The sequence below is a fragment of the Silene latifolia genome, chromosome 6 (assembly GCF_048544455.1).
Source record: "Silene latifolia isolate original U9 population chromosome 6, ASM4854445v1, whole genome shotgun sequence".
NCBI lineage: Eukaryota > Viridiplantae > Streptophyta > Magnoliopsida > Caryophyllales > Caryophyllaceae > Silene > Silene latifolia.
Window position 1 is genome coordinate 135,647,634 of NC_133531.1, and position 27,293 is coordinate 135,674,926.

A 27,293-nucleotide genomic window follows, 5' to 3' on the forward strand; every position below is an offset into this window, starting at 1 on the left:
CGGAGCAACCGCCCTATTTATAGGGAAAAGCCCATGAAGCAGGACCAATCAAAGAAACACCCATGAAGCGTCAACCAATCAGCGTGCAGACACGTGTCGGACATGCAACCACGGAATGTCAATCGTTGCAACAGTTGTGTCAATCAATGCAACAGTGACCAAACGTCTTCAACACGCCTATTCAAATCTCTCCGCCTATTCAGCTTCCTCAAACAAATTCCCATGCACCTATTCTCCGCCGGCCACATGATCAACCAAGCTAGACACCGCCGGCCGGGGGCAATCAAAAATAACCGGCAGTATCAACCTCGGTCTCGGCCAGCGTCCTTTTCTTTTCCACATCGGATGCCCAATACACATCCATGTGGAGGGGGGATACGGTACGGCTTAAGAAAGACTAGGCAGAGCAGAAGAAGCCGATGCAGGAAATTTTTCACAAATCACTTGCGCAGAATATACGCTCAGACGTACATCGAAGCCCATGCCACGGCATAGACTACGCTGGGGGCAAATTGATGGGGCATATTCTGCACCGCTGACCAAGTCAAACATACTGAGCAAGGTCAAAGATGTCCACAGCAAGTCAACGACTTAGACAACCTAGCCGATGCCGCCCATCGGCCTGTCAACCTGGGTCCCGGCGTGACAACCTGCCAGCCGGGACACATATCCGCGTACTCATATCCAAGACCCCTCGGCGGTGAGTCAACAGGGCCCGCCGGCCTGCCATAGGTCCCTCGGCCGAGGGGTAGATCAGTCTTTCCACCTGCTAGCCACTTGGCCACTTGGCCACTACGTGACTGATGAGTCGTATTTTGGTTACATTTTACCCCGCATTTATACCTAATTCCGACTCGATTTTGTGTGCTTATATGATTAAATAACTCATTTAATTTACTAATTTATAATAATTAGCCGTCTTAGTCATATTTAATGATTAATCGTATTTTTTTTATCATATTAGTATTAATAATATTTTATTGTTTATATTTTGTAGGCGAGGTGGTATAACAAAGAGGAGATTCGAGTTAGAGTAATTCGAGACGGAAATAAGACGAGTCAAAGGCGAGTTCGAGATGAATCACATAGCCGAGAATTGAAGCAGATTAGAAGATGTGAAGGTGAGCTGTGTTGACCTTGACCAATCAAGGTAACCAAAGTGCTGCGTGTTCCTCCATATGTAAAACAAAGACATTCATCATATAAAGAGCAAAAGTCAACCATTGACTTCACCATCAACACCACCATAATCCGCCATTTTCGACCTCCCTCCTTCATTCAACCGCAACTCCGCCACCATTACCATCACTCACCCGCACCTCCATTTACAACCACCATTTACATCACCTTCATTCAATCACCATCACTTCACCAAAGATCCCGTCAGTCCACCATTAGAGCATCAACTCGCACTCACCATTTCCCATCCGCCATCTCCATTTGCAAGCAGCAAGCCTCAAACACCATTCACCAAAGAAAGACCAATCCAAGAGCAAACCCGAGCTCCACCTCATCACCACGGCATCAACAAACCTCATTCCACCATTAACCACCTGCTTACCATTAATCAAGCAACAAAACCCGACATCTAAACCCGAGCCCAATTCAAATCTCCGTCACCGGCATCAATCAACCATCAACCCGAGTTCACAAATCAACAAAATCGCTATCAATTGCATCGTGCACTCCCGGACGGGCACCCGCCCGCCGCCTACCCGCTCGCAACTCATCTCGCATCAAAATGTACTCCCAGACGGTCAACCGACCGCCGCCCTCACCCTACTGGGAATACCACCTAAATTCCTCAAGTTTTCCAGAGAGTTCCCAGCCGGTGACATCACCGACGGACGGCCACCCTACCGGGCATCCCTAGTGCGTGATTCGTTTTGTTTTACACTTCGCTGATTTGGTTGTTTTGCTGTGTGTATAATTATTCCCCAAAATCCCTTTTGTCTTTTGGTTTTGGTCGTTATTTAGGATGATTATTTAGGGTCATTATTATTATTATTATGATTATTATTAATATTATTATTAGATTAGTTTAGTATAAAAGACCACACACACCCTTTTTACATGACACCCATTACAATTACTACCTTTGAAATTAGACTAGTTCATCTTATTCTCTCTCAATATTGTAAAACCCTCATATTTCCTCTCTTATTTTTATTCAATAAAAAGTTGTTATCTTTCTTTAATTATTAGTTTAATTCTTCTTTTGTTCATTCAAGTTCTTCTCTTTCATTAGTTTACAATTAGTAATTTTGGGTTGTATTTGGGGAATTGAAGAATCCTTCAATATTTCAATCCAAGTTCCTTTCTTTGCTATTGAGTTGGTATAATTTCTCTTCCTAATTTCATTTGTTTACATTTGTTTTTTTCTTTCAAGTTTAATATTAATTGTTTATGTTAGATTGTTGTTATTCTCTCTCTTGTTCATCTTTTCTCTATTCACCATTGTTGTTTACAAGATTGAATCTTTGAATTTCTCATGTTAAAGATTGAGTCTTTGAGTTTATTGAGTTAAAGTTGGTGTCTTTTTGTATTAATCTCTTTCCATCTTAGATTAATTTGTCTTTCCTCATAATTTTGTTGATTAATTGCATGATTAGTAGTAGAATTTATTCTTCCACCATGTTTATGATTAAAGTATCCATCTTTATTGTTTCTCTTGCCTTTAGAAACATGATTAGCGAGTAGTCTTCTACTAGGACTCGGTTTGACCCGACATGAGTAATTTCACTAATTGATTCTCATAAAGGTTAATTGTTTGGGGAAATTGGTAGGGGTAGTCTAGAGGAATGATTTGGCTTATGGATTGATTTTGGGTAGTGTCAATTTGTAACCCTTGTCCACCAACGAGAGTTGGTTAGGTTGTAAATTGGGTACCCGGAAGTTGGTCTTATCACTAACCTAGGTTGAGACCGAAAGGGAGAACCAAGGGAGGGTACCTCTAGGCTAGTGTTTGAAATCGACCTCCGAGAGGAGGAGTGGGATGACCCGGAATACGATGAGTGCTTAGTGACCTTGACCAATTACTTGACCACCTTGGAGATATGCATGTTTTTGGGGTTGTTGGGTGTTGAGTTAGGGATTCCGACCTTCGAACCCGAGAGGGGGGTTGGTGGGTGGTGCTAGTGTCCTACTTCGAACCCGAGAGGGGGGTCTTAGGCGAATTAGAGCCATCTCCTCCTTGCCCGTTTACCTAAACGATTAGCCTAGGGAATTAGTATGTGGAATTACGAATTGTTGTGGGAGAACCGAGTTCTAGGCCTTTTAATTATTTGATTAACTCTTAATCTATTTTAGCTTGTCTTTACTTCTCTTGTTTATTTGCATTCCATTTTGCTAGCTTAGTTGTTAGAATTTTATAATTACCTTGTTATTGTTCACGTAGCTAACTTATAATCTAAGACAAAACTAGTATTCAAACTTGATCTCCCTGTGGTTCGACCTCGACTACCCTACTACATTAGTTGAGTTATTTGTTTGATTTGGGGAGTGCGACAAACCCGCTATCAAAATGGCGCCGTTGCCGGGGAGATCAACGGATTGATATTTGTTGAGTCTTAGATTTGTTAGACTACGTATTTGTTACTTGTTACTTGTGATAAGATGGCTAGTTTTCATTTCCCACAATTTGAGCATGAGCCATTTTATTGTTATTTTGATAGGCTTGGTGAATATGTTGCTCAATTTGACTATTGTTTTGAAACATGGGAACTTTGCCTTGTTGTGTATTATGGCATGAATCATGAGACTTGGACCATAGTGAACTATATGTGTGGTGGGGAATTCATTGACACAAATTATTTGGAGAATTGGGAACTTTTTAGAAGGTTGGCTAATGACACATACCAATGGGATTTGAATACCCCGCCTCCTAAATCTAACCTTGAGATCATGATGGAACAATTCATTGAAACAACAAACCAATACATCGACACTCTTACTCATAGTTCAAGTGATTTGGAAATTTTTGAGAATTTTAAGAGTGATGTCTTGAGTGATAATGATAATGGTTTTGTAGAGTCTTGTGAATTTGTTCCTAATGATAATGTGATTGTGTCTCTTGATTCTCCCACCTTTGAACATGAATTGAATGAATCTTCAATGTCTTTGTTGGAAAATGATAACATGTTTAATGGTGATAATTTTGTGGAGTCTTATGTGATTTCTCATGATGATAATATGTCACCTCTTGATGATTTTAATGTGGTTAATGACTCTCCTTCTTTGGTCCAAGATGGTGTTGAGCAATTTGGTGTATGTGAGTTTGAGACCATGTTATTTCATGATGATTATGAGTTGGGTGAGCCGAGTGATACACTTGTTATTGATGAGCTTGATCAATTTGGCATATGTGAGTATGAGAGCATGTCATTTGAGGTAGACCATGAGATGGAGGAGTTGAGTAAAGAGTGTTTTGAGGAGAGTGGTATTTTCAATGAGTCTTGGGAAAAAGAGAGTCTAAACATGTTTGATGATAGTCTTGAGGTGAAGTGGGATGATGATATTGTGGATATTGATTCTTTTGGAGAACCCACCTTTGAGAGATTCTTCCACGAACCCTCGATGTCTATCCCTTTTATTGAAGTTGATTCTCTTATTTCCGTTGATTTTCTTCCTCTTGACCTTTTTACCCCATCTTATGAGTACATGATTGAGAAGGATGAGTGTGACCATCCTTTCAAGGAGGTTGTTTTAGCTCCTCGTTTGACTTTTGATGATTATTTGAGTGAGAATTTTGAGGATAAGAGTGAAGAGGAAGTGAAGGGCAAGGAGACTAGTGAAGTCTCCGATGTTGTTGATTGCCCAAGTGTTATAGGGTTTGATCATCCTCCTCCCACAAAGGAGGATACATTTTACACCATTGAATTTGAAAGTGAGGTGGAGAATGATCAAAATCTAGATAAAGTGAGGAAGCTCAAAGATGTGAGCTCGGTCGATAATGGGAAGGCGATGGATGGCATTGCCCATAGATTTTGGGATCCCGGATAGTTTTGGGACCAAGCTTAGGTTTGGCGGTTTCCTTAAAACCGCGCTTCTTGGGAGGCAACCCAAGCTTTTTATGCATTCTTTTTCCTTTTGATAAACTTTTCTAAAAATCCAAAAACATGTTCTTTTCTTTGAAAAAAAAAAAAATAAAAAAAAATTGAAAAACCAAAAACATGCATTTAATTTCAATTTCCTCCACACATTTGTTTCTTTTTGAAACACGGCAAATAAATAAGTGTGGGGAGGAAATCTTATATTTCAAAAATCTTCAAAAACATGTATTTCATTTCCGAATTTCCTCCACACATTTATTTCCATTGGAAATTATGTAAATAAATAAGTGTGGGGAGGAAATTCTATTATTTAAAAATACAAAAACATGTCTTTTATTTTTCCTATTTCTTCCCTACATTTCGTTCCATCGAGGACGATGTAAATTTTAAGTGTGGGGAGGAAAATATTCACCTTGTGTATATTTGTTTATATTTGTATTTACTTGTTAATTTGAGAAAATTATAAAAAATACCTAAAAATTGAAAATTTTCAAAAATTTCAAATTTTTTGCATTGTTTATATTATATATTGCATTTGTCCTAACCATTTTGATAGGCAACACATGAATCATCGGAGAAGACGCTTGGTAAAATTCTTCCAATCCTTTCTCCTTTATCCTTCCTTTTCTTTTTGTATATATAAGCATGGAGGAGGACGGGATATGTGATGTGGGTGTTCCTTTTGGGAACCGTTTTGGATATGCATGTGTTGTTGATGTGTTGTTAGGACTAGAACTTGTATGCATTTAGATTAGACATGAATATATGTGTTCACTCTTGCATTCACGTAGTTTGTTCATATGTTTAGTTGCATTTCATACACGTTGCATCTCGTATGTAAATAGTTGCATAGATGGTCTAAATGTGGAGGGTATATGTCGTCAATGATGATAATTGTTTTGCCCGTGTCATTTCCCTCTTGATAGCTCGTGCCTTTTGACGTCACATGTTAGAGTTTTTGCTTGCAAAAACCCGGAAGTTTAGCTTAACAACCAAGTTGCGACCACCTTGTGAGACCGTATTAGGCCCGAGACTTGACCTTAGACCGACATAGCTACTAAAATGTGAGGATAGAGCCTCTTTATGGCCGGTCCATCAAACCGGTCCTGTTTAGGTCATGAGAGTAGTTCTCCTTACGTGGTATGTCATGTCAAAACGCACAAGTATGGTGCTCATTCCTTACCGTAGAAGTGTAGATGTGCATATTGAGACAATTTTGTTCAATAAAGTAACCTCACAATAGCCAAATAAGCTTTTGTTATGCCCTTGAGTCAATCATTTCCTTTTGTTAACCCATTTTGAGCCTAAGCCTTATCGTTTCTATTGCCAACAAATTAACTACATCCCATAAACAACTCACCTTGGTTGAGTAGTTCGTCATTGTGGTTCTTTTGTGGAGTATATTTGGGTTGAAATTTTGACTCACCTTGAGGTGTATGATCGCAATGCCACATGAGTGAAATGCAACTTTGGCTACTTTTGGCTAATAAGAGGTGAACAAGTCGTGAAAAATGCAAGAAAGAAAATCAAAGAGAAAAGAAAAAAAATGAAGAAGAAAAACAAATAGAAAAAGAGAAAAATGAAATGAAAAAAGCAAAAAGAAAAGAATTTACATTTTTGTCTCAAATAAAGGGTTGGTAATTTGCAAATTGAGTTTGTTTTGAAGAGTATTGAATAATTTTTGAAAATGACAATCTTGTCATATTTTGTGAAGGAATTCATTTGCATTGGTTGAGTTTAGTGAATTGGTTAGATGTGGCGACTACTCGATTTTTAGCCTCACATTTCCTAAAAATGGTGCTTGCACCAACCCTTTTTCACCGAACCCAAGCCCCATTACAACCCGGTTGACTCTCGTGTATGTGCATCATTTAACATTTCTCTTGCGGATATTGGATATAGTACCATATTAGATTGCGGGCATGCTTCGCAAGTCGAGTTAGGAGAGTGATTTTGGCTACTTTTGTCACAAAAATCACCCCGTTCTTTCATTTGAGTGACTAGTGAAACCCGTGAGAGTCGGGCTTTGGTCTCCTTTTGGTCAAAGGTTTTATATGGAGTCGAATCTTGTGTGTGTCGTGTCATTCTTGGGAGTATAGCGAAGTACTTCCCCTTTCCCGCCTAGAATTTGTTTCTAAGGCAACCCGTGTTGTCAATTTTGGTTACTTGAGCTAGAATTAGGGATTTGACACCTTGGCAAGACCCGGAGACGACATCCTCCACTAATGACTCTCTTTATTCGATTTTTGAAAGAAAAACGACCGCTTAGATGAGGAAAGCAGTTTGACTTTTTGTAGATGCATCCATTGCTTATTTGTGTGCCTCATGTTGGATGTGTCAAAATTTTCCGCAAGCCCCCACTTGCCTTGCATCGGAATGCATACCTCATTGTGTTTTGGTGTGAGTTGAAGGGACGGAGAAGGCCCGTTAATTGCCTCTCATCGGATATTATTAGTTTAGCTAGTCTTTTATATTATGGGTCTCGGTTTAGTTTAAATGAGCTTACTCGAGGACGAGTAAGGTTTAAGTGTGGGGAGATTTGATGAGTCGTATTTTGGTTACATTTTACCCCGCATTTATACCTAATTCCGACTCGATTTTGTGTGCTTATATGATTAAATAACTCATTTAATTTACTAATTTATAATAATTAGCCGTCTTAGTCATATTTAATGATTAATCGTATTTTTTTTATCATATTAGTATTAATAATATTTTATTGTTTATATTTTGTAGGCGAGGTGGTATAACAAAGAGGAGATTCGAGTTAGAGTAATTCGAGACGGAAATAAGACGAGTCAAAGGCGAGTTCGAGATGAATCACATAGCCGAGAATTGAAGCAGATTAGAAGATGTGAAGGTGAGCTGTGTTGACCTTGACCAATCAAGGTAACCAAAGTGCTGCGTGTTCCTCCATATGTAAAACAAAGACATTCATCATATAAAGAGCAAAAGTCAACCATTGACTTCACCATCAACACCACCATAATCCGCCATTTTCGACCTCCCTCCTTCATTCAACTGCAACTCCGGCCACCATTACCATCACTCACCTGCACCTCCATTTACAACCACCATTTACATCACCTTCATTCAATCACCATCACTTCACCAGCATCCCGTCAGTCCACCATTAGAGCATCAACTCGCACTCACCATTTCCCATCCGCCATCTCCATTTGCAGCAGCAGCTCAAACACCATTCACCAGCAGCACCAATCCAAGAGCAAACCCGAGCTCCACCTCATCACCACGGCATCAACAAACCTCATTCCACCATTAACCACCTGCTTACCATTAATCAAGCAACAAAACCCGACATCTAAACCCGAGCCCAATTCAAATCTCCGTCACCGGCATCAATCAACCATCAACCCGAGTTCACAAATCAACAAAATCGCTATCAATTGCATCGTGCACTCCCAGACGGGCACCCGTCTGCCGCCTACCCGGCTCGCAACTCATCTCGCATCAAAATGTACTCCCAGACGGTCAACCGACCGCCGGCCCTCACCCCGGCTGGGAATACCACCTAAATTCCTCAAGTTTTCCAGAGAGTTCCCAGCCGGTGACATCACCGACGGACGGCCACCCGGCTGGGCATCCCTAGCTGCGTGATTCGTTTTGTTTTACACTTCGCTGATTTGGTTGTTTTGCTGTGTGTATAATTATTCCCCAAAATCCCTTTTGTCTTTTGGTTTTGGTCGTTATTTAGGATGATTATTTAGGGTCATTATTATTATTATTATGATTATTATTAATATTATTATTAGATTAGTTTAGTATAAAAGACCACACACACCCTTTTTACATGACACCCATTACAATTACTACCTTTGAAATTAGACTAGTTCATCTTATTCTCTCTCAATATTGTAAAACCCTCATATTTCCTCTCTTATTTTTATTCAATAAAAAGTTGTTATCTTTCTTTAATTATTAGTTTAATTCTTCTTTTGTTCATTCAAGTTCTTCTCTTTCATTAGTTTACAATTAGTAATTTTGGGTTGTATTTGGGGAATTGAAGAATCCTTCAATATTTCAATCCAAGTTCCTTTCTTTGCTATTGAGTTGGTATAATTTCTCTTCCTAATTTCATTTGTTTACATTTGTTTTTTTCTTTCAAGTTTAATATTAATTGTTTATGTTAGATTGTTGTTATTCTCTCTCTTGTTCATCTTTTCTCTATTCACCATTGTTGTTTACAAGATTGAATCTTTGAATTTCTCATGTTAAAGATTGAGTCTTTGAGTTTATTGAGTTAAAGTTGGTGTCTTTTTGTATTAATCTCTTTCCATCTTAGATTAATTTGTCTTTCCTCATAATTTTGTTGATTAATTGCATGATTAGTAGTAGAATTTATTCTTCCACCATGTTTATGATTAAAGTATCCATCTTTATTGTTTCTCTTGCCTTTAGAAACATGATTAGCGAGTAGTCTTCTACTAGGACTCGGTTTGACCCGACATGAGTAATTTCACTAATTGATTCTCATAAAGGTTAATTGTTTGGGGAAATTGGTAAGGGTAGTCTAGAGGAATGATTTGGCTTATGGATTGATTTTGGGTAGTGTCAATTTGTAACCCTTGTCCACCAACGAGAGTTGGTTAGGTTGTAAATTGGGTACCCGGAAGTTGGTCTTATCACTAACCTAGGTTGAGACCGAAAGGGAGAACCAAGGGAGGGTACCTCTAGGCTAGTGTTTGAAATCGACCTCCGAGAGGAGGAGTGGGATGACCCGGAATACGATGAGTGCTTAGTGACCTTGACCAATTACTTGACCACCTTGGAGATATGCATGTTTTTGGGGTTGTTGGGTGTTGAGTTAGGGATTCCGACCTTCGAACCCGAGAGGGGGGTTGGTGGGTGGTGCTAGTGTCCTACTTCGAACCCGAGAGGGGGGTCTTAGGCGAATTAGAGCCATCTCCTCCTTGCCCGTTTACCTAAACGATTAGCCTAGGGAATTAGTATGTGGAATTACGAATTGTTGTGGGAGAACCGAGTTCTAGGCCTTTTAATTATTTGATTAACTCTTAATCTATTTTAGCTTGTCTTTACTTCTCTTGTTTATTTGCATTCCATTTTGCTAGCTTAGTTGTTAGAATTTTATAATTACCTTGTTATTGTTCACGTAGCTAACTTATAATCTAAGACAAAACTAGTATTCAAACTTGATCTCCCTGTGGTTCGACCTCGACTACCCTACTACATTAGTTGAGTTATTTGTTTGATTTGGGGAGTGCGACAAACCCGCTATCAGTGACAAAAGGTGAAGTCTATAAATACTCCTCAACCTTCATTGAGGAAGGGATCCAATCCAGAAATACACAACTTGACCTAAATACACTATTCATCTGGTATAATCTTCCTTATCTCTCTACCATATATTCCTAGTCCATTAGCATACAACTTATACATCTAAGTTTACTGACTTGGGCGTCGGAGTGGGTACGCTTGGCACAAAGCCAAGCCCTCAGTTCGTTCATTGTTGCAGGAGAGGCCGAGAGGAACGATTAAGACCAAGGGAGAATCCAACTCAAGACGTCATTCAACAAGCCACGGGTGGTAACTATACTTGCTCTGGAATTACACCCGGAACACGGGGGTTTTCTTTCATTTTGATGTGGGCACAAGATTTTAGGAAATGATTAAAGAATTAATAAAGGAAGATCGTGGGATTTGTGGATTGGAGAGAGTAATGAATAATTAGGAATTAAATAAGGAATTGTGAATTATGTGGGGTTTGGTGATAGGAGAGAGTGATGAATAAAATAAGAGTAAAAGTTGGGTGGGGTTTGTTAATAGGAGAGAGGGATAAATAAAATAAGAGTAAAAATTTCCAAAATAAGAAAGGGGAAGAAAACATGAATAATACGTTTTAGAAAATAGGGAAGAAAATAGTGAATAAGAGGGAGTAATACATAGTATACGCAAGGCCATGTTTTATTGTACATAAATTCACTTAATTTAAGTTTTATTTCTGATCCTATAATTTAAGTTAAGTTTAGATTCTATAATTTTAGTTCAGTTCAAACCCTATAAGTTCCGTTCAGATCCTATACGTCACTTAATTTAAGTTCGGTTTAGATCATATAAGTTCAGTTCAGTTCAAATCCTATAAGTTCAGTTCAGATGCTATAAGTTTAATTCAGTTCAGTTCAGATCTAATAAATTCAGTTCAGTTCAGATCAGATCAGTTTCAGTCCAAAAGAGCAGAGCCTAAGTGTAAGTGAATTTCGCATTTATTTAAAGAAATTTTTGTATCGGAAGTGGCAAAAATGGATAGTATTAGCTGAGATAATGAAATAACTTCATTAGTAGAAGTGTCATTGATATCAGTCTTTAGGTCCATTTACATCGATTTTGGTCGATAAACATCGGGACGTTTTTCATAGCATTTATAACATTAACATTAAATTATAAAACCAATTTCAATCACTTTTTCTTCTAGTGTAAGGATTTTTATAGTGATAAAATAAATTTAATAGCAAAAAAATATTTTTTTTGGTGTTATCAGGAGTATCCCTTACCGACAGATGGGGGTAATAAAGGCAATTTAATGGGTTGATCCTCCAAGTGTGACTTTTCCATTTCGAAGAGTTAGAAATCGAACCCCTAAAGAGTCCTATTGTTAGTCATGTGACTTACTAGTGCCACTTACTGATTTAGTTAATTAAAATATTTTTTGAAAGTAGCAAAAATGATACAAATACGATTTTGCGTGAGTGGTATTAGACAAGATCCGCTGGCCATGATTCCTTCACATGATATATTTAATGAAATGATTAATGCAAGTCAGAAGCAAGTAAAAATAAAATCAAATGGAAAATTCCCGAATTAAACCGGTCTTAAACTTAAAACGGGTTAAATATTCATATGGGATTATATTTGACCTGTCTTAATATTAAGTATCGATACCTCTGTCTTAAGAAAGACTAGCCGAATTAGAAGGTGCATAAAGTAAGGCACATATATAAAACACAAAATCTCATTGAAGACGGCGATATCCGTCACAAGCTTGTGACGGATACCGTTTTCTCTCACAAAATACCCATGAGAGGTGAGTGGGGAAGCACATGGGGAGTGCCCCACCTTGTTCCCTCTCCCTTTTTGTGAAAGGTATTCAGCTTGTGACGGGATTAGCCCGTCACAAGCAAGACGCTGTATATAAAAATGTATAAGAGTCGAGTGATGTTAATCTCATAATACAAACATACAACTTGAAAAATGGCAAAGCTAGTTGGCCTCACTATTCTTACCTTCCTCACTCTTGCACTAGTTGCATACTCCGTAAGCATCAAATATTTACTTCATCTTTTTATTTTTATTTTGTTTAGGTTTGTAATAAATTTTTCGAGTTTTGTTTTAAATATTACGAGTTTTATCATATAGTATTTAAGTTCGTTCACTAAAACATTAAGCTAAAAAAAAATACAATATTGCTAAGAAACTACACAAAAAATTACGTAGTTAATTTTGAGTTAACGTCAGCATATATTAAAATACGGAGTATAACTTATAAGCTTTGAAAGCTCAGAAAAACTACATGTAAACTCAATTACTAAAGGGGTTTGATGTATAAATCAGATGCGTGTTCCTTTTACAATGCAATGTATGTATAGTAGAATTAAGTTGCTTGACTACCTGTGATAGCATCAATTAACCGTTTTAACTATGTCATGTATGCAGGAAGATTGCGTCCAAGTAATTCATTTGAAGACAGGGGATGTTGAGTATGCAGGCACAGATGCTCGGATATCACTCGAGTTATATGACGTGCACGGTTATAAGGTTTCTGAGGGTAATCTGTGGAACAGGGGATTAATGGAAAAGGGACACGACTATTTTGAGAGAAATAACCTTGATCTATTCAGCTTCAAAAGTAAATGTCTTACTTCCCCAGTTTGCAAATTAGTGTTAAGCCAGGATAATTCAGGTCCGCACCCTGGATGGTACGTTAGTTATCTTCAGGTCACCTCTAGTTCGTCTAGTGTTCCATGTACCCAAACCAAGTTCCTAGTCGAAAAATGGTTAGAAGGTCCCTCGGCCTCACGTACTGTTACTGTCGACCTATGCAAGTCATATGGCGACAATGAAATTTCCGAAGCTTAACTTTCGATATCTGATCTTCAGCATATTTACTTCATGTATCGTTTCCATGAATAATAATAAGCTACACTCTTGCTCAATGTAACCGGGTAGAGGAGGGTCAATCATGTCTAATGTTGTCTCCATGTTTAATTACCTCATTTTATGTTGCTTGGATTTTGTGGAATGAGATTTATGAGAATTTATGAGAAATTAAAGATCGCTTTCAAACGTTGTACATAGTTTCGTAATCTTCGCAATCAACATTCCTTTACAAATAAAATTAAAATTATATCAATTGAAGAAATAACTTGTTTCTTAATTGTGACTACATTTAAACATTTATTGTCGGTATGTAGCAAATTACCCCCATAATCTATATATATATATATATATATATATATATATATATATATATATATATATATATATATATATATATATAAGCGAATCCAGGTGAGTTTCACTTTTCGTAGATTACCCTCTAAATTTAGACCATGAGATATAAACAGATCGACGGTCACTGTGATACCAAAACAAACGCAAGTTTTAAGATTCCTTTAAATGTCCCGTCATTTCCATTCACTTGTTTCTCTTTAATCCTTGTTTCTCTTCTTTATATATTAAAAAAATACCAACAAACTCCTCATGGCCATGATAATTAATGCAAACTAGTTTTTAACCCGTGCAAAATTGCACGGGTATAATTTTAAGAACATTATCGTAAATAATTAACATTTAAAAAATATTAACCAAAATACATGAATATTTTATACTCTATTTCTCTTTTAGTGATAATAGGTTAAAACACGGTAAAAATGGAATGTTAAAACATGGTATATAAATGCAATGTATATAAAACAATATGTATGTCATATAGAAAAATTATATTTGACTGAATATATTCATGAGATAATAGCTTATTTTTTTATTTTTTTAAAAAGAAATTTCTAGTATGTTGTTTTTTAATTTCTTACTCCATTTACGGTTGATTTAAACTTAAATTTAGTATTTTGTATATTTTTGGTAACAATATTGATTGTTATCAGTTGATGCATTTTTTCGTACTTTATTTTAATTGTTATTGTAATTTATTATTGTAGTAAAATTTTGGGCTGAATTATTTACGTTTTAAATTATTTATTTTTCATTACTATTCACTAATATTACGTGTAGAAAATATAAACGCAAACATTTACGTCTAAAACTTAAACATAGTGGTTTTTCAGCAATTAATTCCAAATTTTTTTTTGGGTCCCACATTTACTTAAAAATAAATAAAATTAAAAACATGTATAGGATGATGTGGCTTAAGGAGAATGCTTGAAATGTTTTTGGTTTTATATAGATAAGATTTTATGCTTGTGACATCATTGCCTAATCACAAATGGATAATAGCATAATGAATCAGACATATTTTTTTGTGTGAAATAATTAGTGTCAAACATATAATTTTGTGATAAATATTATGATCTTAAAAATTGAATCAAACATGTTGTTTTGTGAAATAATTTGATTGCTACTACTATATTGAAATAACCGAGTTATTGTCCAAACTCAGTTATTGTATTATATAAATCCAGTTATTGTATTATACAATCTCAGTTATTGTATTATAGAAACTCAGTTGTTGTATTGTCCAAACCCAGTTATTGTATTAAAGGAACCCAGTTATTGTATTATACAAACTCAGTTATTGTATTATAAAAACTCAGTTATTGTATTGTCCAAACTCAGTTATTGTATTATAGAAACCCAGCTATTATATCATGCAAACCAAGTTATTGTATTATAGAAACCTAGTTATTGTATTGTCCAAACTCAGTTATTGTATTAAAGGAACCCAATTATTGTAATACTGAAACTGAGTTATTGTAATAATAAAACAACCAAGTTCTAATACTGAAATATAAAAAAACGGCGATGAAATAAAATTACTAGAAGATAATAATGCAAAAGATAATAAATAGCAGCAAAACATCAAGGTGAAATATACACCTGAAAACATTACACCATGTTTGACAAAAGATTACAAGAAAAACAATAATAAATCAAACAATCCTTCCCGTCCGCGGATGAAATTTGAGAAATTTTGCACAGATCAATTAGAATCTAACATTAATCAAATGCAAGCATTCATTTAATGAATATAATAATAAAAATCATACAAGAAGTTGAAGATCAATGCGCAAATAGAACTAAAATGATAAAGTTGAAGATTAATAAGCCTTTAGATGATTGAAGTTGACGAAGTAAAGTTTAGTTGCTTTATTTTGTGGATAGAGAGAGGTGAGAGAATTGTTAACTGAGAAAATAAGTTACTGACATAAATTTCGTTGATTATATCTGTAACACCCCGTATTTTATTAAGTTGGTATCAGAGCATATTTGCTCCCGACGCACGTTTGTGCACCCCCACTATAAATAATTTGACCTTAAAATAATAAACTTGAGAGACGGGTAAGATGGGTAGATTTAGGATCTTATGTTGTAGTCTCTTTGTGTTTGCTCTTTGTTAGGTACTAACATGTTTGTTGATTGTCATTTAATAATTGTTGCGTTCTTAGATCAATGACCGTGAACTTATTTATAGTTAATGGAGTTATTGCCCTTATTAAAAAAAATTTGAACTAAAGGTTTTGAAAATATTTTAATGTTTTTCACTGGTTTTAACGTCAATTAGTGTTAAAACTTGTTATTGGAGACGTCTGATAATTAGTTTTATCATTTGTTGGTGTAAAAATGTATTTTTATGTCTTTGAATTGGAATATTGATGTTCTTGAGTGATCGCCAAGAGTATCTCCGTTCCATTGAAAGGACACTTATATATTACGAAGATCAAGATTTAGTGCCTTTTGCTGAGGATTGAAGATTTGTTCAACCTTTGAAGAATGCTTCTACTTCCTTGAAGATATTTCTCGTTCTTTTTGTATCTCGCCTTATTCTTAATCTCTTGGTGCCTATCCTTCTTCTAAACTCTCTATTCTTCTTCCTAGGAAGTTACATTTGTATCCTCCCAACTTGTCCTTTCACCCTTGCTAATTCTCCCTTAACGCCTTTTAGATAGTTCTCTTTCTTTTGTGGGGTGTTAACCTTGGTTGGATAATTTGGCTTGTGGAGTTGTTTCTGGTTGACCTATAACCCCGGTTTTGAGAAGTTGTGATATTGGAAGGACTTAGGTTGAGTGTTGATACCTTAGGAGTAAACACGGAGTAAGGTTTATGATGTGATTTTGGAAAGAGATACCTTTAGGATGTTGATAGCCATACATAAATTGATGTTACCTTATGACATTGTTATTTGAGATTTAAGTATCTGACTTTTCCTTGTTGTCTAATTTCCCTTTCTCCTTGATCATGAGCGTTACCGTTCATACCTCCTTTCCTCGCTTCATCTTGCTCCTCCTTTAAGTTTGACACTCGTATCTTGTGAAACTCTATCTTTGACATCCTTGTAATTTTGACTTCAATTTTTACCCTATGAAAGTCATTATAGCTCTCTTGTGGCTTAAGTTTGAGCTCTCTTAACATACTTTGTTTTTTATGCTATCTAAGTTACTTTCCTTTTTGTACAACTTCTAAACTTTTAAGCTACCAGTTTCGATTCATTCTTAAAAGTTTATGTCACTTCTGCAAACCTAACCTATTTTTGAAGACTTGAAAATGAAAATTTGATTTAGTTCCCTATTCCTTCCTTGAATATAAACTCATTTATCGTAATTTTAATTACTAGACCCGAAATTTCTTTAAATTTTATCCAATTTCTATTAACCTTGATCTATTTATGACTTCTTTGTCAAAGTTTAATATTATATTTCCGTCTCGTATTTTATATTGAGTAATCCGCTAAATATCGTCCTTTCACATAATTATTTTAGGTGACTCATTTGTGGTTGAAGATGAAGAGTAATTTTGGGGTTTTAGAAGCTTTCTCAAGTTTTTACTTGTCTCTTTGCTAGCGTAAGGTAACTATTCCGAGTTACTCGACGAATTAATGTCACATTAGTAGTTAATGTGTGCCTGTTGTTTGATAAGTGTTTAGGTGAATGAATAATGTTAGGATCGTTTACAAAATGAAATTGTAATTAATAGGCTCAAATGAATTTTATGGTGATAATTGTAATGTTTTGTTGATTGTGCCAAAATCGAGCCTTAGTCCCTTTGATCGATGCGATGTCGATTAATTGAGTGATTGGTCAGCCGCAATTTGACCCGTACCTGTCGCAGGGCTGGGGTTGCGGGTAAAAATTCGGTTGAATGATTTAGATAATCGGCCTTTTTCTTGTTTTAGGCCATTTATCAAGCTTTTGTTCACATGTATAGCTTATTGAATTTAATAGTGACTTGTATTGTAGAAATGGCCCTAGTTTCCCCTGAAGCCTTTAATATGGTTACTATTGTTAGAATTAGAAATTAGTATTGAATACTTATTGAGGATTCTGTTGGGATTGTATGCTGTAAATAGACATTATAAGCCTTTCACATGATAGAATGCTAGAATTTATATTGATAAGTAGGACTTTTTGCCCTCTTAAGGTTAAGTGGGTGTCTTACTTGACTTGTGTGGTGAGTCATGTGTGGTGTGGGCTAAAATATTCAAGCTGGGACTAGCTGGGACTAGGTCCTAGGTGAGTATTTCGGCCTTCATCATAGATAGGTCTTTATAGTCTCTGACGAGTATATGTTCACTGCTTGATAGCCTTTGTGTTCCTGACTAGTGGATGTTTATCCAAGTTGGGGCATGACCTCAGGTACTTATTTTGATAGTATGGGGTCGGGTTTAAGTACTAGCCAACCCTTCGGTGGTGTCCTTAGGGTACTCACTTCACTTTGTTTTAAAAAAGTTGTGAGTCTTGGGTGCGGTGGTGTGTATCCGCATGTCTAGGTCTCTTGCAGATTTTAGGCAAGGGTTGTGTTGTCTCTTGGCCATGTTTTCTTAATAGTAACCGCTGAGCCAAGATACCGGTTCGATTACCTTCCCTACCTCGTGGTATAGACTCGAGTTACAAAGTGACTATTGACGGTACTAAGAACTTGTGCCTGTCTTTGATATATTGCCCTTTCTTGTATGGTGATTCTATGAATCATAGAAGGTGAGATGCAAGCCGGCTATGGTTGATAGAGTTTGGATTCCTGGATGTTATGTGATTCACATGATAGTGTAGTATGAGTCGGTCTAGTTTTCACATGCTAGGGCTATGTGTTGCTATATTGTTGTTCACATGATAAGCACGATTGTCTAGCATCTATATGCTAAGGCATTGTGTGATTCGTATTCATATTCTTATGTTTACATGTTATATTAATTATGACATTTCGTGGCCGGGAGAACTCGGAGTTACTCCCCCACCGACCGTGGCTTTCGTATTTGTATAAAATGCGAATGACAGGTAGGTGATGCATATATGGGGTACATGGACGAGCTAGCGAGCAAAGTAACCTTGGGACCTAGACTGGTTTTATTCCATTGTAACCCTTAAACCCTTTTTGTGTCACATACATTTTAGGGACATATGTCTCCCTCTTTTTCTTTGGTTTGTATCACTTTATTCTCGCAGCTTTAGCATAGTTATGTAAATTAGTCTGTTAGCATTTGCAGGTGTTGGCATCCTCCTTCTGGAAATGTTTGTGAATGGTTTAGAAAAGTTTTAAAAATGACAGGTTTTTAATTAGTTGAACTAATTACAAACATATCCTGTCAGTTTTTCTGTAGAATTACGTGTTTACTTTTCCGCAATAAGTGAGGGTGTCACAATATCTAGGTTTTAAGACTAAATCTCAGCCATCTATCTTAGATTAGATCAAAGGTCCAGATTTAGAGGGGTAACTCACGAAAAATGACCAACTCATATGATCCTATTTCTATATATATATATATATATATATATATATATATATATATATATATATATATATATATATATATATATATATATATATATATATATTAATAAAGGAAGCTTTTTTCGAGCGATTATAGAGAGTCCAAGGTTTACGAACTACTTTCGAGTTATTATAAAATATAAAAATTAAAAAATTATTTAAGAGTTATTATACATCTACTATACTATTTTATGAACTTGATCATAATAACAATAAGATAAGAAATAGAGTTTAACTATAACAATAAGATAAGAAATAGAGTTCAAGTACTCTTTGAAATAACTTTGTAGTATAAATACTGTATATAGACTTCACAAACAAATAATTTTTTCTGATCCAATTTATTAATTTTTCTGATCTAATCTTACTTCTATTAATACAAGAACAATTCTTGCATTTTGGTGAAGCCACCTCATTGTCCAACCATGTAATGATGTCATGGTGACATCACCCCACTATCTATTTTCTTAATTTAAACAATTAAATTTATTTTCACTCCCACTTCAACAATCAAATCTTATCTTTATTAATTCAGAAGACAATACTCAATCCAGGACGTGCCACCTCATTAATTCAGTTTTTGTTTTTTTAATTCATGTTATGATGGGACCCGTTAGTGTGCAAAGGAGTATATTTCTTCAGAATTCCGCCAATACAAATATCCTACAAATTCGGTCGTAGAACAAATACTATGAAATAATTTTATACATTACGAATAAATGAAATTAATGGCATATAAGCGGTATGAATTACAAATCGGAATAAATGAAAATAATACTATGAAATAATTTTATACATTCCGAATAATTTGATAAAACTATATTTATACACATGCAATAAATTTACTGACAACGAGTCCAAAGCGATAATAGCCCAAGCTTTACACTTTGATTTTATTTGTATACAGGTTATTAATTTAATTTTAACAATTCGAAATTTTATGATACATACGGTATCTTTGAATTTGTTAGTTAAAAATAAGAAATATTTAATCATCAAAATAAAATACGAAGTACTATTTATCGATCCATGTACTTCATTGTATATGGGCTTACTAGCACACACTACTTTCACCAATCTTATCTTTATTAATTCAGAAGATAATACTCAATCCAGGGCGTGTCACGTCATTAATTCAACCTTTTTTTTTTGAAAATACATGTTATGGTGGGACCCGTTAGTGTGCGATGTATTTATTTCTTCAGAATTCCGGCTATACAAACATGCGACAAGTTCCGTCTTAGAACAAATACTATAAAATAATACTATGAAATAATTTTATACATTCCGGATAAATGAAATTAATGGCATATAAGCGGAATGAATTAGAAATTGGAATAAATGAAACTAATTACAAATAAATGAATTACATTATTTAAATAATAATAATAATAATAATAATAATAATAATAATAATAATAATAATAATAATAATAATAATAATAATAATAAAAAAATTACATAATTACGAGAAGGAATTATATTTAACTACGGGATTGAATTACATATAATGCGAATAAATTACATGCATAATTTTTAAAAACTAGATAGTACGATATATTTTTAAAAAAAATATCCTTTGTTATTTCCTCTTAAACCATTCCATGTGAACACGTATTTGTAATAAGTTTAAACATTAATTATGTAGATTGCTGATTTAGACCAACTAGATAAGTACAATAGAAATGCCAAAAAAAAAAAATACATCCAAAAACATTAGTAGCGACCCAAATACATACCCGTGCAATTTTGCACGGGTTTAAAACTAGTTTATTTTAAATTGCACGCTAATTTTTGTTTTGTTTTCGTATGCGTGCTGATAATTTATTTGTACTAACCGTATTTTATGTAATTTATTTGTACTAATGATATTTTATGTTGAAATTTCAGGTACCAAAAGGATTAAAAAGTTTGTTGAACTCATAGATGGAAATTTATCAACTAATCTATCTTAAGGTATGGTCGATTTTTGATAATAATGTACACACAATTATCTCTAAAGCATCTTTTCAAGTTACAAAGCTTGGGATATGTACTCCCTTGCCAAAAAGCTTTAGCTACTAACTATATAACCATTTGTATATAAGATGGATTACACGGTTATCCCTTTCTCTAATGTTATATATACTTCAATGACTTTGCTTCTATGAGTACAATTAAATTTCTATCTATTATTTTCACGTAATTTTTTTTGTATATGCTCATTGATTTCTTTTTGCATCTACGAGTATCATTAAATTTCTATCTATTATTTTTACGTAATTTTTTTTGTATTATTATTTTACAATACGATCTAATTTTACAATAATTGCAACCTCAACAATCGGCCGGTGATTACATTATTATTGTACTGTAATTGTTTTATTATTTGTTATTATTTTTGTTTATGAAACTATTCTTGCTTCTTTTTTTATGAGTGTCATGATGGTTAGTTCATTCTAGATATATTTGTGATTAATAAACTTCTATTGTATATTGTTTAAGACACTTATTATACGTTTGTCTTAAAGTTGCAGGTGTTCATATAATCGTTCAAAGAGGCGATTAGTACTAGGTATTAAAAATAATGAGGTAGGTATGATTTTTAACTTTTAGCGACATACTCTGTACATTGATGTTCAATACATATTTAAGCAAGGAGTATATGATTTCCATAATTATCAATGTTTATTCATATAATGTAAATGTGTTTATGACGATTCTTTTCTTGATCAATTACTTTGCAGGAAAGGTTTTATAATTGTCGTTGTGAGTTTATTTTTCCGAGCTTTATCAGATAGATTAACTTTTTTGAATGGCTTTTGAATGAGAAAGTGTCCATTATCTTTTATGATATTAGAGTTAAGAGAAATTATTAGCTAGAGATAATGTTTTGAGAGACTGATAACAAATTACAGTTGAGATAAGAAATATTTGGAAAACATTTGACATAAAAGAAAACAATGGCAATACTGTATTAGGAGCACATAAAGAACAAGCACGACATTGGAACGAAGTATTAGTAAATAGGAGTAATATTATACCAAAAAACGGGTTTGAGAGGATCGACAATAATACAACCCTCATGGTTACTTCGTCTCAACTATTTAAAGAAGTGATTGGGAGGAAGGGAGTACTTATTAATGTACTATTATCACATATGCATCAATTTGTCGTCTATGTCCTCATCATTCTTTACTTCAATTTTGCAGGTGGGTTTGATTTTCTGTCCACATCGACATGCTTATAACGAAGTAAATTTAGATAGGCTATAATACTATTCTAACTATCTACATGTTTAAGAGTCGCAAATACAGTGGAAGTATACCTTATTGCGAATTAAAATTATATACCGTACTAATTAGTGCCATTTGAGCTTTTGTAGCCATTATTAAGGGGTATAATCAATCAAAATGATTATTAATGGGTATAATCAGTTAAAATGATTCAAGAGCTCACAGGGGCGTAGTTAAATTCAATTTCCATGGAAGGAGCGAGTTTGAATAAAGCAGAGTTGGGATTTGGAACTTACAGTAGTAATCTACAAGTATAACGTAGTAGTACTTACCAGCGGTTCATCAACAAAATATTACCAGAGGCCCGTGCATCGCACGGGTATTAAATCTAGTATATATATAAAAGAGAGTTTTTTCGAGCGATTCTAGAGCGTCCACATCATCAAAAATTAATTTAGGAAAGTTTTATAAATAACATTTTCCACATAAAAAATAAAGTGGAGAATCTTTTAATTATTATAATATCTATATTTCCTATTTTATATTCATGAGAAGTTTCTAATTTTTATATAAAAACTTTGACATTTCATTTGGCAAAAAAATGTTGTTATAAAAATTATGAAGATAATATAATTAGATTCGTGGTAAAAAATGCTTTCATTAGAGTATAGATTTCATATGATTTACACACACGAGTATTAAAGATGGTGTACTCCTTTTAATATGTTATATGTCCCACATTGAAAAACAATGTTAGTGTGTTGATTATAATATGTATAAATTATAGAATTGTCCCACATCGAAAGATTAACATAAGGTGGATGATCCTATGATTATAAATAAGAGTCATCATTGGAACCTATATAACAACCAAAAACCTTTTGAGTCTCTTCAGTATTGTTTTGGAGAGCTCTTAAGAGTTTATATCATTATCTTCACAGTATGATATATTAATATTTTTTCTATATTATGTACTATATTCAAATGATGTTTATAACTTTTTTATAAAAACTTATACATTTCATTTGCCAAAAAATTACATTTCATTTGCCAAAAAATTATTAGTAAAAAAAAAAACGTACGAATATTAATAAATAGTATTCCCTCCATTCAAGACCAAATACAACATTTTCATTTACACACTTGCCAAGACACAAATTACAACGTAAATATCTTTAAGTTTACATTATAAAAAATTTAAAAATTTGATATTCTCATTGTACTTTATAGGTGAAGCAAATAAGATCCTACATAACCATATTTTGTCTTACGTATTGCAAGGAATCATAAAGATTTTATTCGTTCATGAATAGTGTAAAAAAAAAAAAGAATGTTGTATTTGGTCTTGAATCGAGGGAGTATAGTATTTGCTCATTATTATTAACCTGAGTTAGATGTCGAATTATGTGCGAAAAAGATGGTGTATTTCTAAGTATGTTATTTGTCCCACATTGAAAAATATGTTGGTGTGGTGAATATATTATGTATAAATAATAGAATTGTCCCACATCGAAAGTTTAGCATAAGGTGGATGATCATATGATTATAAATAGAAGAAATCTTTAGAACCTAAATACCAACCCAAAACCTTTTTGAGTATCTTAAGCATTGTCTTGGAGAGCTCTTAAGAGTTTATACCATTATCTACGCGATATGATATATATATATTTTTTATATTATGTCCAAGTGATGTTTATAATTTTTGTATAAAAATTTATACATCTCATTTAACAAATTGAAGTAACATAATTTTTTTTTTGAAAAACTATATAATTAGATTCGTGGTAAATAAAAGCCAGCATTAGAATATAGTATCATATTATTTGCACATATTTAATTACGATAGGAAGTTAAAAAAAATGTACTATGCGAATATTAATAAATAATTTTCTTATTATTATTATTAAACTGGGTTAGATGTCGAATTAGGTACGAAAAAGATAGTGTATTTTTAAGTATATTGTTTATCCTACATTGAAGAATAATGTAGGTATGGTAAATATACTACATATAAATAGTTAAATTGTCCCACATTAGAAGATTATCATGAGATGACGTATCACATGATTATAAATATGAGTCATATTTGAAACTTAGGGGTATCAATCCAAAATCTTTTGAATCGCTTGAATTATCTTAGAGAGTTCTTATAGAGTTTGCATTAGCGGCAAACCTTAGTTACAACAATACTATACAGATATTAATCACGTAGATATTTATAAAAATGATTATATATTACTATATTAGTGATATTATAATATTTATTTTAAGACAATCGATAGTATAATAACTTTATTTAAGACAAAATCATAATTAAAAAATAAAATGGATGCTAAATATACATAAATTGGTTATTAACGTGTCATATAATGATAATCTCGGCAATAAAATAGAAAATTTATGAATTATAATACAACCAAGTGTTGCATAAAAAGATTTTAAATCAACAAACAAATCAACAATGAGCTTTTTTAGTTTGATAAATAGTAGAATTAAATATTTTTAACTTTCAAATATAAGTAATTATTATGACTCATTATATTTGAGTAACTAAAACACATCATAATTTTTAACCAATAATCAAAATCGCACCAGAAAAAGAAAGTATTTTGCATTTGTTTATACATTTGATTGCTCCCTCAATTACATCTTAAAAGTCGTGTTTGGAAACAAAATGTAATTTAAATCATATCATTTGTACATATTTAATTATGACAAAAAATGGAAAAAACGTACGAATATAAATAGACAGTATAATATTTTCTCATTATTAAATCGGGTTGGATATCGAAATAGGTGCAGAAAAGATGGTGTACTTTTTCGCGTGTTATTTGTCCCACATTGAAAAATAACGTAGGTGTGGTAAATATACTACATATAAATAGTTGAATTGTCCCACATCAGAAAATTATCATAAGGTTGGTGATCTTAAAAATTAATTTAGGAAAGTATCCTAAATAATATTTTTTGATGTAAAAAATAAAGTGAGAATCTTTTAATTATTATAATATTTATTTCCTATATTATATTCAAGTGATGTTTCTAATTTTTATATAAAAAAAAATTTACATTTCATTTGGCAAAAAAATATCATTAAGAAAATTATGAAAATAACATAATTTATTCTTGGTAAAAATGATATCATTAGCGTGTAGATTTCATATAATTTGTACATATATAAAATTGTGTACTTCTTAGTATGTTGTTATATGTCCCACATTGAAAAATAATGTAGGATTATAAAAAAAATAATAGAATTGTCCCATATTGAAAGATTAACATAAGATATAGTGGTTTTATGATTATAAATATGAGGCATCCTTGGAACTTAGGTATCAACCTAACATCTTTTGCGTCTCTTAAATAAGATATTTTGACTTTTGATCATATCTAAATAAATAATATATAAGATGTTTTGACTTTTGATCATCTTTTGCGTCTCTTAATTAAGACCTTATAACCATTTTTTTTGGCTAAGTTAATTACCCCGTTGCAACGCACGGGCATCCAAACTAGTTTATGTACTATGTGCAAATCAATCTTATAAGTTTCACTTGTAGCAAATAAATCTCATAAATTTCCAAAAATGTGCAATTAAGCACAAATCAAGTTTTATACCATTTTTTAACTAAAACCTACTCCCTCCTATTCTATATTTTCTTCTCTATTTCCTAAAATGGTTATTCAGGTTTTCTTCCCCTTTCTTATTTTGGAAACTTTTACTCTAATTTTATTTATCTCTCTCCTATCATCAAACCCCACCCAACTCTTTTACTCATATTTTCTTACTTTCCTTAATGTTTTGTCCCCCGCAATTCCTTACTCTTATTTTATTATTTCTCTCCTTAATTCCCGTGCCCACAAACAAGGGGAAGAAAATATGGAATTGGAGGGAGTATTATTATGTATTATAAAAATCGTTTTAAATATATATCAAAAATTAAATACAATATTTACATGCATATTCAACAAAAAAATGTGAACTAATATAAACAAAAATTTGGTCATGTAACTTTTCATTGTAACTTCATTAAAAATTCTCTGAATATTTTTCACCAAATAAATAAAAAAAATATTTGAACATGCTTTTTAATATTTAGGAATTTTAGGATTAATAGATCAACAATTTTGTCTTTCAATAATTGTAAAATATTTAATTTAGTAAACTTCATTCTTAAAATACGATATGTGCTGGTTAATTGCATTTTAAAGAAACTTATGGGGCGGATTTGTTACATTTATAACCTAAGGGACTTAATTAAACATAGTATCAAACTTATGGGGTGATTTGCTATATTTCCCAGTTTACTGGGCATTGGATGAATGTGGGTATGCCCCGTATCAGACCTAGATTTGTTTATTTTTGCTAAAAGCCTAAAACTAGTCACAATAGAAAAGAATAGGTGGTATTTAATGATGACCAGCCGGGGATGGTAATAAGATCGCCATCTCCGGCTAGCGATTTGTGTACGCAGTTGTAAGCAAGCGGAAGATTTCTAGAGAGGATCGATTTTAAGCTGATATTATGTTAATAATAGGAGGGAGAGTATAACTGAATGATGTGAATATTATTAATAAACTGATCACAATATATAGGATGCTAACTTGCGGAATAGTCCAAGAATATTCCTCGGTATAATATCCTAACTATAATATATTATCTAATGATAATATAGTTATTAGAGATATTATTATTAGGAAAATATATTATCATTAGATAATATATATATAAAAACGGATTTTCTAACATGTGCCCTAAAGGTAGACCTGGCAAAACGGGTCAACGGGTCGGGTTCGGGTCGGGTCAGTTCGGGTTTCTCATTGATTTCGGGTTAACTCGGGTCGGGACGGGTCATTTCGGGTTTCGGGTTTGTTGTCGGGTCAATTCCGGGTCAAACGGGTCGGGTTGTTTCGGGTCGGGTCATTTTCGGGTCAAGGAATAATAGAGAAATTGTCATTTCAAGTCTTTTCGGTTCAATTAGAGTTATATTTTGTCGGGTCATTTTCGGGTTTGGTGGTTTCGGATCGGGTCATTTTCGGGTCAGGCCAGTTCGGG

At 33.6% G+C, this 27,293-nt stretch overlaps 1 protein-coding gene and 1 long non-coding RNA gene across 2 annotated transcripts in view; both read left to right on the forward strand.

Moving 5' to 3' along the window:
* LOC141587349 (cysteine-rich receptor-like protein kinase 5) overlaps positions 1-27,293 on the forward strand; it is a 177,716-nt gene that overhangs the window by 126,846 nt on the left and 23,577 nt on the right. The gene's annotated exons all lie outside the window — the stretch shown is intronic.
* Positions 17,019-18,731, forward strand: LOC141585780 (uncharacterized). Its single transcript, XR_012519416.1, has 2 exons — positions 17,019-17,104; positions 18,530-18,731. It is a non-coding gene; the product is annotated as an uncharacterized LOC141585780 (long non-coding RNA).